The 15,977-nt window shown below is 36.5% G+C and overlaps 1 protein-coding gene across 1 annotated transcript in view; it reads right to left on the reverse strand.

Annotated features, from left to right (window-relative positions):
- Cdon (cell adhesion associated, oncogene regulated) overlaps nucleotides 1–15,977 on the reverse strand; it is a 93,936-nt gene that overhangs the window by 59,152 nt on the left and 18,807 nt on the right. The gene's annotated exons all lie outside the window — the stretch shown is intronic.

Raw genomic sequence — 15,977 nt, forward strand, 5'->3', positions numbered from 1 at the left:
TGCCTTCTACTTGAAAAGTTCTGTAGTGAGTATGTCAAATCCCAGGCACTTAATGACCCACGCCTTCCCAGTTCACAAACATATCCCTAGATACTAAATTAGTTAAGTTTTGCTCATTCTTCCAAGGTACTAGAACACCTTTTATTACAGAGAACTAGTCATTCTGAATAATATTTTCTATTTTTACACATGCTTTTCTATTTTTACATCTCACAAGCATCTAAACTCTAACACAAACAACATGTGTTCCTCCTTTACATTCCCCCAAATAGTGACAGAAATAACAAAGCCATAGCTAATACTTACACAGAGTTACCATACGCCAATCCCATTTCAGTGCTTCTAATACACTAATTTAATCTTCACAAGAACTCTATGACATAGTTGCTACTGGTTTTCTTCCCTTTTTCAGATGGAGACTCAGGCTCATAGACTCTTCAGAGGGAATACCAAGTACAGACCTGTGTTGGGACTTAACTTGGCACTCTGTGGTGAGAGTAGAATGAGCCAAGAAGAAAGAAGTAAGAGATGAAAGCAGAGAGGAGGGCCAGGCAAGATCCTACCCAATCTTGAAGATCTTGATAAAGATTTGAGGACTTATTGTAAATGTATTAGCAAGCCCTTAGAGAACTGAAAGAAGCAAAGGGATGTGATCTCATTTATGTTTTTAAAAGATCACCAGCTAGTTGGAACCTGGCACAGTGGTGTGTGCCTATAATCCCAGAGACTTAGGAACCTGAGGCAGGAGGATCACGAGTTCAAAACCAGACTCAGTAAAAGTGAGATGCTAAGCAACTCAGTGAGACCCTGTCTCTAAATTACATTAAATACAAAATAGGGATGATATGTAGCTCAGTGGTCAAGTGCCCCTGAGTTCAATCCCCAGTACCAAAAGAAAAAAAAATTAAAAAAAAGATGGCCAGCTGGTGAAGAATACAAGGAAATGTATACAGACATGAAGAGAAAGAGCAATCAGGAGACCCTGAAATTCCACAGGACACAGACAAGGGCACTGAGGGTTAGACCAGAGTCATCAACTATGCCAGTGGTGAAAAGCAAGTGAATTCAGAATGTTGTTTCAAAGGGCAGAACCAACAATACTTGCTGAGGCAAGGATATGAAGTGTGAGATTAAAGAGATGTGTCAAGGACAACACTCAGATTAGGTGTGAGAGAATAATAATAGCCCTGTTTACTGAACTAGGGAAGATTAGAGAGTGGGAGACAAAGTGAAGTGGAGGAGAGCCAGCATTCTTGTTTGGCCAAGGTAAGTTTGAGATATCTACTAGATGTCAAAGTACCACTGTCAGATCAACAGGTACACCAATGAGCACGGAGTTGTGGGGGAAAATCAGATCTGAAAATGCAGATTTTAGATGTACAAAAGTTGTGGAAGATGAGCTCTAAAGAAAACATGATTAGAGGATAAAGGAAATACCATGTAACCTTTAGAGACTGCATAGAGAAGGAAGAAGTAATAGAGATGGAGTAGATATTGTCAATAAAATGGGAAGAAATCCAGGAGAATGTTGTGTTCAGGGAGAAAAATTATAACATTTCTATAAGAGAGTGGTCATCTATCTCAAACATATATGAGAACCAAAATAAGGTGAGATTCCAGGGGAAAGGCATGATGAGCATCACAGGTGATTTCACCAAGAGCAGTTTTGCACAGATTGAAGTCTGAGGGTGGGGTCTGGACAGAATGGGAAGAGAGGAAATGTAGAGCGCAGGCAGGGACAGCTCCTACAAGGGCTTTGTATGCAAGATGGCAGAAAAACAGGGAGAAAGGCTAGCAATGGAAAGCAATCAGGGGAAGGTTTTTGAATACAGAAATAGTACAGCACATTTAGCAAAACTTTAAAAAGTTTCACCACACTGGCTAGAATATGGGGACAATTAGCTATTATATACTGTTTGTGGCAATAAAATCTGTAAGTTCTTTCTGGAGGCAATTGGGCAACGTCTATCAAAATCATTTATCTATGCAACAAATGTTTACAGAATATTTATTGTATGCCACACACTATCTCAGGAGCTGAGGATAGATAGAACCATTTTTACCTCATAAATAAAAATAATTAATACCAACAAAATTTATACCTTATGTGTTAGTGGGAAAAATGGACAAGAAGAGAATAGATAAAATTAGTAAAATTAACAATGTCCATGCATCCTCCAAATATGGCTAATTCTTTCTCCTTTTTGAAGGCAAGAATGACATCATATTCAATATGTAAAATTCTAATGCCTACAATAAAGTAAGCACCCCATAAATAAAATGTTTCTTAAAATGGAGGGAATACCTTAACATAATGTAATTCCCACATGAACTTTAAAGAGTAGTATATAATGAAAACTATCATCTCATCTGGATTTAGCATACTTAGCTATACTTTTTATTTCTATATTCATTTATTTATCTATATAAATTTTGAACCAAATCAGCAAAAGTACATTAAATACGTACTATGTATATGCCAGGCACTATGCTAGACTAGATTATTGTGTCTGCAAATTCAATTCCATGCTACTGCTTGGCCAGAGATGGACACAGAACCTATGACTATGGAAAACAACAAAATGCAATGGCTATGCCACACTGATGACATTTTAGAAATGAGATTTTTACATGCATATTAACTTGTGCAAAGGTTCTCATCTTAACCATGGATAATTCTGAGTAATAATGCAAAGCAAGGCACCTCAGGCTTTTAATAAGTAAAACAGTATCTCCCAGAATCTGTTAAGCTTCTCTAATGCCAGGTATTTCAAAATCTAAAAGCTGCAAACTCAAGTTTATCTAGGCCACTGATAGGAGGTCATGGACTGCCTTTCATGTTGACCACTTTTAAAAAGTGGAAAAGGACATATCAGCACCACTCATCGGCAGAAGGGTCCAGCTGTGTGAAAACTTTCTGGTTTATTTGAACTCCCACTTGGTTCAAGGGAAGAACTGACATGCCACTGGTAGGCAGTCAAGGCAAAGTAAACATTCAAATAACTTGTTAACAGGAGACACTCTGCTGGAAGAATGTGGACAGGAGGATTAATTCTTTCTTTTGCCAAATCTTTCTTCAACTATTTATTTACTAAAAGGCAGTGAAACAAATTTCAGAGTCAACCTTAATCCTGGCATATAACCTATTTCATAGCTGTCCTTTGAAGTTCCAGAGCTCATTACTGCTACCTAAATATGATCACATAGGAATCTCCTTTATTAAGTCTATCTCTCTAGTGGGTTACTCTTAATATGTTCTCAATTGCTTTGGGAAGTTGGAAATAAAACAAAAGATGTTTATTAAATATTTGCTGACTTGGCTTTCTTTATCCATAGCAAGCTTGCTCAGTTTGTTAGAACTGTAACAAGTGAACAAAAAGTTGGATTCTGTTGTTACACAGGTCAGGTAGCTTGAAATTATATTTAATAGCTACCAACAGAATCTCAGGTACAACATCACCAATAAATATCACTAATTACACAGGTGATAAAAGTACAAAACAGAGTAGATCTATTAGCATTATTGAAAAATCACCCAATACCATCTCATTTTCTAGAGTACTATCTTTTTCAAAGGAGGAAATGCTTAATGAGCTATGTGACTAGTAAGTTATTAAGAAAACCAAAAATACATATACATATAATGTTCCCTGAACTCTGGCAAATGAACATTTTTGACAAAGTCTACCACAAATAAACAAAACTCCTACCATCTTACATACAGGTCAGTGGCCTTAACATATATATATATATATATATATATATATATATATATATATATATATATATATATTCTCCCTCACCATAAAAATTGACCTTGGGGACAAATCAGCCCTCCTTTCCTTAGCCCAGTTGCTATCCCACCTTCTCTTACTCTTTTCTGATCGAGAAATTGTGACCAGTAGAGAAAAGGCCTCTGGGAAGAGTCCACCAGGCAACTCCACTTTCTACAACACCTACTGAAAGTTGTTTGACCTCTGTCCTAGCATTCAGGCATTTAAATGTTTTCATGTGAAAATTTTAAGACACAATTATGACTTAAATCATATTAGATAGAGTAGAAGTCTGATTGAAATCATACTGTCAATAGAACTGTTTTTTTATTTTTTATTAGCTGCTCAAAACATTACAATAATCTTGACATAACATACATTTGTATTCAAATGGGGTACGCAATCTTATGTTTTTTTTAGAACTGTTTTTTTAAAAGCACTCAGTGTTATTGTTAATATAATGCCTATTATCTTAAATAAACCATTCAAGGTTTTCTTCCACATATTTGACAGTGTATATGTTACTACAAATACTCACTGATCAAACAAACAAACAAACACCCCTTATACATTCAGCATAGTGTGGAAAATACATAAAGATATGAAAAGGAAAGTAAACATGACCATCCTACCTGCAGAAAACAAAACAATATTTTGATGTGCTTCTAATTCTTTTCATGTATGTGTACATTGTGTAAGATCACAACATATGTGACATCTTAAACCCTTTCAATAATGATCATTTTTCCTTATTAAAATCTTTCATGAACATTATTTGTAACATTTGCAGATACTCTATTGAATAGATGTATTTGTGTGTATATATGCACCTTTTTTTGCTCTTTCACTATTATGGATAACACTGTAATACCTATTGTTGTTCATAAATCTTGAGCCTCTCTTTTAATTATCTCCTTTGGATTGATTTTTAGAAATGGAATTACCAGGTCAAGGAGTACAAACTTTTTGAAGACTTTTAAAACAGCATCAAGTTGTTTTCCAAAAGGAAGGCACCAGTATATAACCGTATCCCCATTAATCCCCAGCAAGCCATCAGCACATGAAGGAAATCCCTCCATCAGCACATGGTGTAGATCCTCCCATTGCGGTAAGTGAAATGTGGACATAAAACATGACTTTAAGCAATCAATTAAAATACTTCATGAGGCAACTTCACTAATCTATTAGGTATTTTTCTACCAATGTTTTAAACTTACATAAATGTAACCGCAAAAAGAAAGAAATGCTACAGGCCATATTTATCAAACCTCTTCAATCTCTAACTTTCCAATGACAAAAAAGCACCATGGACAGAAAAAAAAAATCTCTGCTTTTTACACAAAATCCATTGCAAAGTAGAATAAGGAGTTACTCACTGTTGTTATGCCATGTGGTTTTAATTTATAACATGTATTTCTCTAAAAATAAATTTGTATGCAAAAACTGCTGACATTTTATGGGAAAATCTGCTGGCATTCAAAAAATAAATTGCCCTTAATTTCAAAACTGTATTCTCTCTTCCCTACTGTTTCTCTTATCCATGTAGTGTGTGTATATATATATATATATATATATATATATATATATATATATATATATATATATACAGGTTTCTATTTACTTAACTTTTAGAGGTAATGAAATAATTCAAGGGGTTGGATTTTAAATTGCGTTGAATTCCTATGTGAAGAACAGAACTGTTAAGGCTCATCTAACTCACTAGCCTTAGAAGGAACTGTCATGACGGTAAGAAAGTCCTTCTATCTCCTTATCTTCAGATCAAATTAGTGGCCAACATAATTCCATCCTTCCTACTGCAGTTCTGATGTGTCTCAGAAAATGATTAGTAGTCACTTTGCTCCCAGGAAAGCCCATGGTAGTCCAGTCTTTCAGGAAAAAGATTATAGGGTACCAAAACAAAACAAAACAAAAATGGAGCAGCTAAATTTTAAACCCACAGATCAGAACAGAACAATTTTTTCCTCCATGCTACAGAAATGTTTGGAGGGCTCCCCAATCCTGTCTGGCAGAGTGCTGCTCCTTGAATCCTGAGGTTACTAAGAAGAGCTGGCATACCCTAAATTACAGAGCTTTATGCCTCTCCAACCCATGTATGTAGAAGTTGTTGTGTGTAACAAACCATATTTTATATGCTATCTCAGGTTTAGGAGCATTTCTGCTGGTGAAGGGAAGCAAAAGGTATGCCTCGTCTTAGAAAGAAAGGAAATACTTCCCTAAAGTTTACTTAACTTATTGTTCAGGTTGTGAACTTACTGCTTTTATAACCCCTCTTCAACATGCTGCCAGAATAATCCTTTGGGAAAAGTCTTTCCTGAATTTTTAGATTTGATTACTTTGTTTTTGAAGCATCGCCTTTGCTTTCCTAAGAACAATCAAGGCTGTCTTTCTGAATTTCTTCTCCTCCTTCTCCTTTTTCTTCCCTCCACGTTTAGGGAATAACTATGGTAAATCTGTGAACAAAAACTTGGCTTTGAGATCAGTGTAGGTATTTGAAATAGGAAATTCTTTATTCTGCATGAAACATGGTGATTTCTTTCTTTTCAGAAAAGGAGTGATTCCTATTTTCAAACCATCTATTTTAAAACATGCTATTTATAAACTGTTGAGGAAAAATAAGTTTTCTACTGTAACTAAAAACTAAAATATGTCTACTTAAAAATTTCTTGATTACGTGCAATCAAGATTAGCTCAGTACAGTTTCAGTTAGAGAAACTGAATACACTTTTTTTTTAACACATGGAACTACCTGGACCTTCCTCACATGCAACTTTCAGCCTGAAAATTTTAAGTAATTTAGCTAAGAAGTTAACATTATTTCCTACTCAAACTTCTCAAGGACCCCTATTCTTTTAAAGGAATAGTCTTTCAATCAATTCATTCAAGACCTAGAACATCTACTCTGGTAAAATCCTGTGAGGGGTATAAAGATGAGGGAGGAATAATTTCTGAAGGTTACTAAGAAGAGCTCAAGGAAATTGCAGCTCAATTGAAAAAAAAAAGTGGCAGGGGAGTGCATGAACATGATTAACTCCGGAATAAAGAAAAATGCTTTAAGTCCAATGAAAGAGTACAAAGTATTAAAAGATTTCAAAGCAGAAGAATTCATCTTCGTTGCATTTTTTTTTGTTTTTTTTTGGTATGGGGGATTGAAACCAGGGGTGCTTAACTATTCAGCATCAGCCCCAGACCTTTTTATTTTTTGAGACAGGGTCTCAATAAGTTGCTTAGGGCCTAGCTAAATTGCTGAGGCTATCCTTAAACTTGCAATCCTCCTGCCTCAGCCTCCTGAGCCTCTGGGACTACAAGAATGCACCACTGCTTCCAGATCAATGTAACAAATTCTAGGTGCATGCCTACTACATGTTACACACAATGCAATCCTGGGAACCCTGAACAAATGAGACACTGCGTGGAGTTTAGCATCAGGGGAAAGAAAGTAACAAGCACAGACAGAATTACAATCCAGACTTAGGGTACATGGAAACTGTTCAGATAGCAACATTTTGCCACAGAGGCTGTTGATAAGTGATTCCCCTGTTTGGATAGCTTCTTTTCATTCAGTATAACAACTTTTCCATTAGAAACTAAAGAAAAACACTCTAGAGAGTGGTACTTTGATATTACAGCTTCAGGCAAAGATACACTCATCACTTTATATGACACCATGGTTTTTATAGTCAGGAAGCATCATGTAGAAAAAATTTGACTACATGCCACGTTTGGATGGCCCCAAAAGAGGGAGCTTTGTGGATAGATGCCAAGTAAAAGGAAGGACAGGGAGAATTTTTTCCTAGTCTTCTGACTATGGTGGTGGCCACCATTTCCATAGGTCATGAAACACTCTCATGTTTCACTTTTATTGTGCTATAAGGTGTTTTTCTCTATTGCAACTTTAAGTGAAGTCTGAAAGTGAGACCGTTGAGCACCTTAAAAAGATATCCTATCTAAAAGTTCATCTTGACTCTCCACCCCCTTGGAAGAATCTACTTATCATCCCCTCTTCACAGCCACTGTCCTTAGTCTTCTCTTCCTCCTTTGACAAGTATAATTAACTTAGTGCACTTTATTTAAGAACAAAGATTTTTGAGGGGTTTTTTTTTGGGGGGGAGATGATAACCAGGGATTAAACTCAGGGGTACTCAACCACTGAGCCACAACTCCAGCCCAATTTTGTATTTTATTAGAGACAGGGTCTCACTGAGTTGCTTAGCACCTTGCTTTTACTGAGTCTGGCTCTTAACTCAAAATCCTCCTGTCTCAGCCTCCCCCCGCCTCTCTGAAAACTGGCTATCTTGGATTGGGATAGTACATATCATAATTTTTTTCCAGCAAATCAATGAACACGGTAAAGTACTTGCCTAGAATTCATAAGATCCTGGGTTGGATCTCCAGCACCAAAAACAAACAAACAAAAATCAACATACATCATTTTCACTAAGAGGCAGAGCTATTAGGAAATAAAGGTTTTCAGGGATTAAAGCAGTTAAGTGAGGGAGGGAGGGGTGAGCCACAGAATAAAGCAAGTACAGATGCTATAGGAAAAATGGAAGACTCACCCAACCTGTATCTGGGGTTAAAGACTTCTTAAGGAAACAATGATGAGGTGAAATCAGATGAATAAGTTTGGGATATGGGTGCAGGGAAGGAGTAAGACAAATAGAAAAGAGAGATTCTAAGCAGAAGAAACAGTGTGTTTGTAGCACCAGGGGTACAGAAAGCAAGGAAGTATGGGCTGGAAAAAAAGAGCAAGAACAAGAGGTAATACTACAGGTGGGTAGAAACTAGAGCATAAAGAACAACATAAATCATTTTAAGGTGTGCAGTTTTACCTGAAAGAGAAAGAAAAACTTTTTGGCAGACAAGAACATGCTCAGACGTGTACCTTTGAAAAACCATCTTCAGTGCAATGTAGAGAATGGCTGAAGATAAGTTAGAAGACTCTTGTGAGAGGGACCAGAAACCTGGACTAAAGGAATGTCAAGGATAAATTCAAAAGATTTTTTTTTTCTAATTCAAGACATGGACATATAAATGGACAGAATTTAGATAGTGAATGATTTGGACTGGGAAAGAGCACACCACTTAGACACAATTGGAATGCATTCACCTCTCTACTTTTTTGTTTCCTCTCTGCTTTGACTATAAGGAGTTGAGGCTGCTATTCAGATTTCTGACTTGGACCAGTGAGTGAGTGGATGATATCCATTTACTAAGACAAGGAACACATGAGGAGCAGCGGGGTCATTCATGGTTGTTATGTGGAGAGTGTCAGAGGGGACAGCGCTTGCATCTGAAGATGTGGAGAGATCTAGAAGGCCAGCAGAAAGACACTCGAAGATCTCAACAAATTTGGATGATAGATGGAAATTTGGGGGAACAACAGCAACCAAACATAACTGCTGACCTGAATGGAGGAGGAAGGCTCAAGCTGAATCCTAAAAATCACCATATTTAAAGGAATAGGAACTACTTATTCAAAATTAGCCACACTATCAATATTACTGGTGAAAAATTTTAAGAACAAAAAGGAAAAGACAAAAACTGTTAATGCAGGGATGGGATCAAACATAGAAATGTCACTGGATTTCACACTGATATATCTTTCAAAGGTACTGTGGTCTAGGGTAATCAGACATGTTCCCAAACCGTTCACTCCGTAGTGATGACTAGACTTTGATCAGTGACAGACTTCATGCTGTCCACATGGGGTCTCCTAAAATGAGAGTAACAGCTGGCACACATCCTTCATTGATTTTAAGAAGGGTGGAGGGCAAGGAAAAAAGAAGCAAAGAAAAGTGCTAACGTTACTTGCAGGAAATACACTATCTAAGAGCATGTGATTCTCTGGGGGTCATGCAGGTTCTATTAAAAACTGAAGAATCCCTTAAAGCACTCATGTGCAATTGACAGTGATGCATTCTCTGACCTGCCACACAGCTCTGAGTCAGTAGGAGGAATATATAAATCTTATAAAGGAGAGCTGCAGAATACCAAAACCAAGGTCCACTCTCAATAGCTGATAAGGAGTCTTTTCTTGTGAGGAAAGCTCTCTTTATTTGAAATGCAGACAGTATCTATTTTATGAACACTTATTCATGACCATGCCATCCTTCAGATCAATTTATTTTTAAAAAGTTGGCACCTACAGACTTTACAGCCCTTCCCCCACTTCTTCCTGAGTCTCAGTAGAGTCAGCCAAGCATACAAACTATCTGCTCCCTGCAAATGCATTTCCTTTCACTGTGGACCGCCAAAAGTAGAGGGGGAAAATGGAAGTGACTCGGAGTTATGGCACCAAAAAGGCCAAATGAGCAAAGAAATAATCAACTCCACATGAGCCACTTCAGCACCAACACAATGAAAAGGGCCTACGACTAACCCCAGGAAAGGTCATGAGGATCAAGGGTCACAGTAGAAAAAGGCAACAGCGAGCGGCTGGCAGCTGCAAACCTGAATCAATGTGGTACTAATTACACCCAAAGAGAGGGCCTATGAGCTGAGCTAGGTTCTACTCACAATATCTGGGTGTTTTTTAAAGAGGGCAAGTCAAGTTTTCTGTTCCACTCTTTCTAACAGACTATTTCTCCTTGCCTCTAGAGCACAAAAAAAAAAAAAAAAAAAAGAGTTGTGGAGATAATAATTCTAGCATCCAGTGAATTATATAGGAGCCTTACAAATATTTAAAAACATAGCTGCATACAGATGGTAAAATGCTAAAATGTCTTAGCATTTGAGAGAGATTACTGAAAAGATAAAATACAGTAAAGTGCAAGGGGATTACTTGGCAAGTAAGTAGGGAGTCAATACTTGCTGCAAATGCAACATTCAGTGGATATTCAAGTTTGTTGCTGGCACTGACTTCTGGTAAAAAAATAACAGAGTTATGTTAACCACAAAACAAATGCTAAAAGCAAAATTTTTAAGTTTGCTAAGAACTAGCTAAACTTGAGCAGACTTTTCAAAGATGCCATCAGACACTTGACTCCAACCTTTTTGATGAGGAGGAATTTGGAAGCATTTGAAAAAGAGTTGTATATACATGTTAGGTAACATAATTAATACAGTTGTTTAAAAGTCCAGTGCTCTGCTTAGACCAAATGATGCACTGGAACAACAATATAAGTAGAGGGTTTTCCCTGGCAGTTACAAAAGACTCACCCTCATGGAATTTAGTTTAGTTTAGATTTCATTTTAATAACAAAGGGGGAAAAGCCCCAATATGAAACTAATGTCCATGAAATATATTCTAATATATACAGTCAAGCATTTAAGAAAGAGCAAACAAGAAAAAAATTGAAATTATTGAAAAAAGTATTTTTGCTATAAATAAACTTGAATCAATGCCAGTTTAATACTAGATCCCTGTAACAATAACTTATGTAACCTAGCTTCCTAGAGATCTAGAACATTCAGATAGTAGTTTCCAGGTAACCTATTCCACCCTTAAAGTTAGAAAAAATAACTGAAGAAGGCTAGATTTCTCAAAAACTTCCGCCTTGCTCAAATTGGTGATGGGAATTAGGTCAGAAACAGCTTTATCAAATCTGTCACTCTACCATGGAAGAGTGGCTGTGCATTGATAATGGGACTCTCCAGGCACATTCAAAAGTTGACATACAAGTCAATCGCAGATTACTATGTAGTCAGTACATACTTGGCACAAATTGACTGATATTTTCAAACATAAGTAAAAACACACAATGACCTATACAAGAAACTCACACCCCAGAAAAACCTTAAATCAGTGATATGCAGTTAAAACCAAGTAACAATCAGGACACAATGTCCTCTTGAAAAAAGATGAAGATAGAAAAACAAGTCAATTAAGATCACAATATCTTTGTAAACACAGCACAATAACAGCATGAAGAGCCTGAGAAGTTGTCTTTGGCATTAGGTCCTGCCTGTCTACCAGAAAAGAAGCAAAGTTTGCTAGAACAACTCCATTAGGCTGAGCCTGTATCAAGCAGCAGCCACTGCACTGTAACATTACACTGGGGAATAGCAAATTAGACAGTCAAAAGAAATAACTTGAGCACACTGAGATAGAAATGTGCACATATACACCTATGAAACACATGCACTGGAAAAACCACAGCAGCAGACAGACCAACCTGGAAGACAGATAACTTATTCCAATGATGCATCTTGGAGCAAAATTTTTTTGAAAAAAAAAATCCTTTGTTAACTATTTTCAGTACTAATGTATAAACCAGGTATAAAAATCATTCTCATTATTATTATACTTGATTTTTAATTCTATATAGTGGTAGCCCCAACATAATGACCCAATTTATTCACTAATTGATGTGTGTGTGTGTGTGTATGTGTGTGTGTGTGTGTATTGTGGTTTTTTTGTACTGGGCATTGAACACAGTGGTGCTTAACAACTGAGCCACACACTCCCCAGACCTTTTTTTAAATATGTTATTAGAGACAGGGCCTCACTGAGTTGCTAAGTGCCTTGCTAAGTTGCTGAGACTGGCTTTGAACTCATGATTCTTCTGCCTCAGCCTCCTGAGCTGCTAGGATTACAGGCATGTGTCACTGCGCCCGGCTTCATTAATAGTTATATTTTTTAATCAAAAAATTTTAAAATGTACCATAAACAATAAATGCTAAAAGAACACCAAATTTCTTGGCAAAATAACAGCAATGTGAGACTAAATACAGAGTTTTCCAAGGTAACTGACTTCTTTAATGACACAATTTTGAAAGTTTTTATATTCCACTACACTCATATTTCATACTTACACAATTATAGTCATGGTCTACAATTATAAGATACACCTTTACATGTTGATATATGTAAATATCCTTGTAGGTTCTGACTCTTCTTGGAAAGATTTGCCTTTGTTGACTTTCACACACAATATGAGGATTTTCTGTTTTGGTTCATTTTTAGGAGTTTAAAAAAAAATTACAACCTTATCCATCAGATGCTAATGTGAGCCTGAGAATTTTAACAAAGCTGAGGGTTGGCTCCTGAGCTTTTCCTGAGATGTCTTCATTCAACCCACTTTCTAAGAACTAGTATGAGAAAGAGGTTGCAATCTGCAGCCTAAAACCACAAAAATGTATGGAGAGCTCTTTCCATTTTCTGCTGCTGTAACAGAATACAAGAGACTAGCTAACTTACGAAGAACAGACTTATTTGTCTCAAAGTTATGGGGGCTAGGAAGTCCAAGACCATGGTACTGGCATCTCACAAGAACCTTTGTGCTGTATCATCCCATGGTAGCAGGGCAAGAGAGCATAAAACAAGAGATCAACCTTGCTTTTATCAGGAATTCAGGCCCACCATAACTAACCCACTCCCATGAAGGCAATATTAATTTATTCCTGAGGGTAAAGCATTCATGGACTAGTCACCTGTCAAAAGTCCCATCTCTCTACATTGTTGTACTAGGGATTTGTGTCCCCCAAAGTTCCCAGCACATGAACTTTGGGTGATACATTCAAGCCATATTCAAGGTACTTGGGGAAAAATGATGGAAGAGGGGTAGATAAAGTAGAATAATGAAACAGAAACCTTGCCCTCATTTCCTAAAATCCTAAATCGCTGACATCTTTAACTCTTGTTAACACTAAGAATTATGAACCTTTTGCTACAAAAAAAAAAATCAAAAGGAAGAGCATCTCATTTTTTAAAATCATTTACTTAAAATCAAATTATTAGTTAATCTAAATCGATAATTTATTTTCCTCAAGAATGTTACTCAGAACATTAACTAACCCACCATGGTATAATCTGTCTCTAAGGGGAAAAAAAATCCCCACAATTTTTTTCAGTTTTAGAATTCTATGACAAACATTTTACAACTGCTATGTTTAAATTAAAAAGAAAAAAAAAGTTTGGGTATAGCTCTTACACTATAGTTTTGCCTCATCTTTGGCAGACTCCCAAAACTGCACTAATGAAAGAAGAAAAGAGAGAAAACAGCAAAGGTATCCCAAAACAACAAAACTTCAGCTCTAAAAAAGTTCAGGCTGGCATGGTGGAGCATGCCTATAATCCCAGTGACTCTGAGGCTGAGACAGGAGAATTGCATGTTCAAAGTCAGCCTCAACAAAAGCAAGGCACTAAGCAACTCAGTGAGACCCTGTCGCTAAATACAATACAAAATAGGGCTGGAGATGTGGCTCAGTGGTCAAGTAGCCCTGAGTTCAATCCCAGGTACCAAAAAAAATAGAAAAAAAAAAAAAAAACCAAATAAGTTCAGCCCTCTGGTGTTTAAGTGAGAAAGACTGTATGTGCTGACTTAAAAAAGTAGTAGGAGATGTGAAGTTAACAGTTTTACTGGAATCACTTGGAAAGGCAGTTCCTACACTTTATATTCAGGCAAAAAAAAAAAAAAAAACAGGAGGAATTTATCTAGTAAATTTTCTTGCTTTGTGCAAGTGACATGCACCAAACTATCAGTGAGGTATTCATAGAATTCTGGAACACTGTCAGAAATGCACATACAATGGAAAATGGGTATTCTCATTAAGATTCAGCACTTATCTTTTAAAAGAATTATTGCTGACGAACAAATCACATAACCAATTTGAAAACTACTTAGATGGAAAAGGGGAGGTTGGATTTGAATAGTGAACACTACATAAATGAATGGAAATATGGAGAATCCCATTAATAGGTATCATACAAGCTAATAAAAATTTTAATAAATTATTTTCAAAATTGACAGAAAAAAGAGAGAGAAGAAAGGAGAAGAGAGAGAGAGAGAACTTAGGTATCAAGCTTTCCAAGAATATATGTTTTAAAACATTGCATCACTCCACATAATCATCTTTTTCTCTTCCTGGCTTCCTTGCCAACCTAAGTAAGCACCTTCAGAGGAAAGGCCCAGATGGCAGGTGTGGGTGTTCCAAAACATCAGATATTATTTTGTTTATCTGAATTACAATCTTTGTTTAAACAGCCTTGGGGTACAAATAAAACATACTACTAATTAAAATAACCAGCAGCAGGACTAATAAAACATCTAAAAAGCACTTTTATGGAGAGGCTTTTGGTCCTCCTGACCTCAGGACTTGGAACAATAATGTGCCCTTAAAGTGAAGTGAGGTAGTCCCCTTTCTGCTGGAGAAAAATTTAAAAATTAAGTCTGTGGCCAGAGAAAGAACCACACTAGAAACTGAGGTATCATAAATACTTGGGCATAAATCTTATACATGAGAGAGAGCAAAGAAGCCATACCCTAATATAGACAATTGTATGTTCATGACTCACTAAATTTAAACTACTACAATGGCTGAACAACTTTGGGGTGTTAATAATCAAAAGATTATAAAACAAAACACCTGGGTGCTGATGGGGGCAGTGTAGATCATTACAGCATACTTTCCTAGCTGAAGCAAGGCCCTGAGTTCAATTCCATGCATCACCCAAAAATTTTTTTTAAAAATTAACTTTGAGCTGGGGCTGGGGCTCAGTGATAGAGCGCTTGCCTAGCATGTGTGAGGCACTGGGTTCGATTCTTAGCACCACATACAAATAAGTAAAATAAAGGTCCATCAAAAACTAAAAAATATTTTTTTTAAAAAATTAACTTTTAAAAAACCACCTGTAAGTACTATGTAAGATTACCAAAACTCTGCCAAGCAAGAATATTATAATTTTTTACAAATTCAGAACTGCCATCTACTATCAATATTTCATGAGACCAAAGCTAAGCAAGAAATCATTTCAGAATAAATTTAGCTTTAGGAAACAATCACTATGTGTCTTTTGGTTGGCTGTTACTCATTTTACTCTATATACACATAAAATCTTCCTAAAACCATGCCATTTTGAAGATCAGTGTTAACAACTAATCTAAAAAGACTTACGTTTTCACTATCTTAAATCAGTAGGATTATGTTACAGCAGCTCAATATTACATATCTCATTATAAAACAGGCTTAAGATATCCCATGGCTTTTCATCTTCAATGTCATCAACTACTATAATCTCCCCAAAGCAGCAATTTCAGTGTCCTCAATAGCAACATGTCTCCGCCACTCAAGAGGACCCATTTGCACCAGAGTCCCAACTCTTATCTGCATTATTCTCTTTCCCATCAAAATAGACCAAATTTTTAGACCTTGCAGGGAAGCTGGTATTTGAAAGGCAGGAAGTTTGTCAGATCCAATACTATATTTGATTCAAAAAAGTCTCCATCACCCCCTTGCTCTTTC

This window comes from Urocitellus parryii, chromosome 4, assembly GCF_045843805.1.
Source record: "Urocitellus parryii isolate mUroPar1 chromosome 4, mUroPar1.hap1, whole genome shotgun sequence".
Classification (NCBI taxonomy): domain Eukaryota; kingdom Metazoa; phylum Chordata; class Mammalia; order Rodentia; family Sciuridae; genus Urocitellus; species Urocitellus parryii.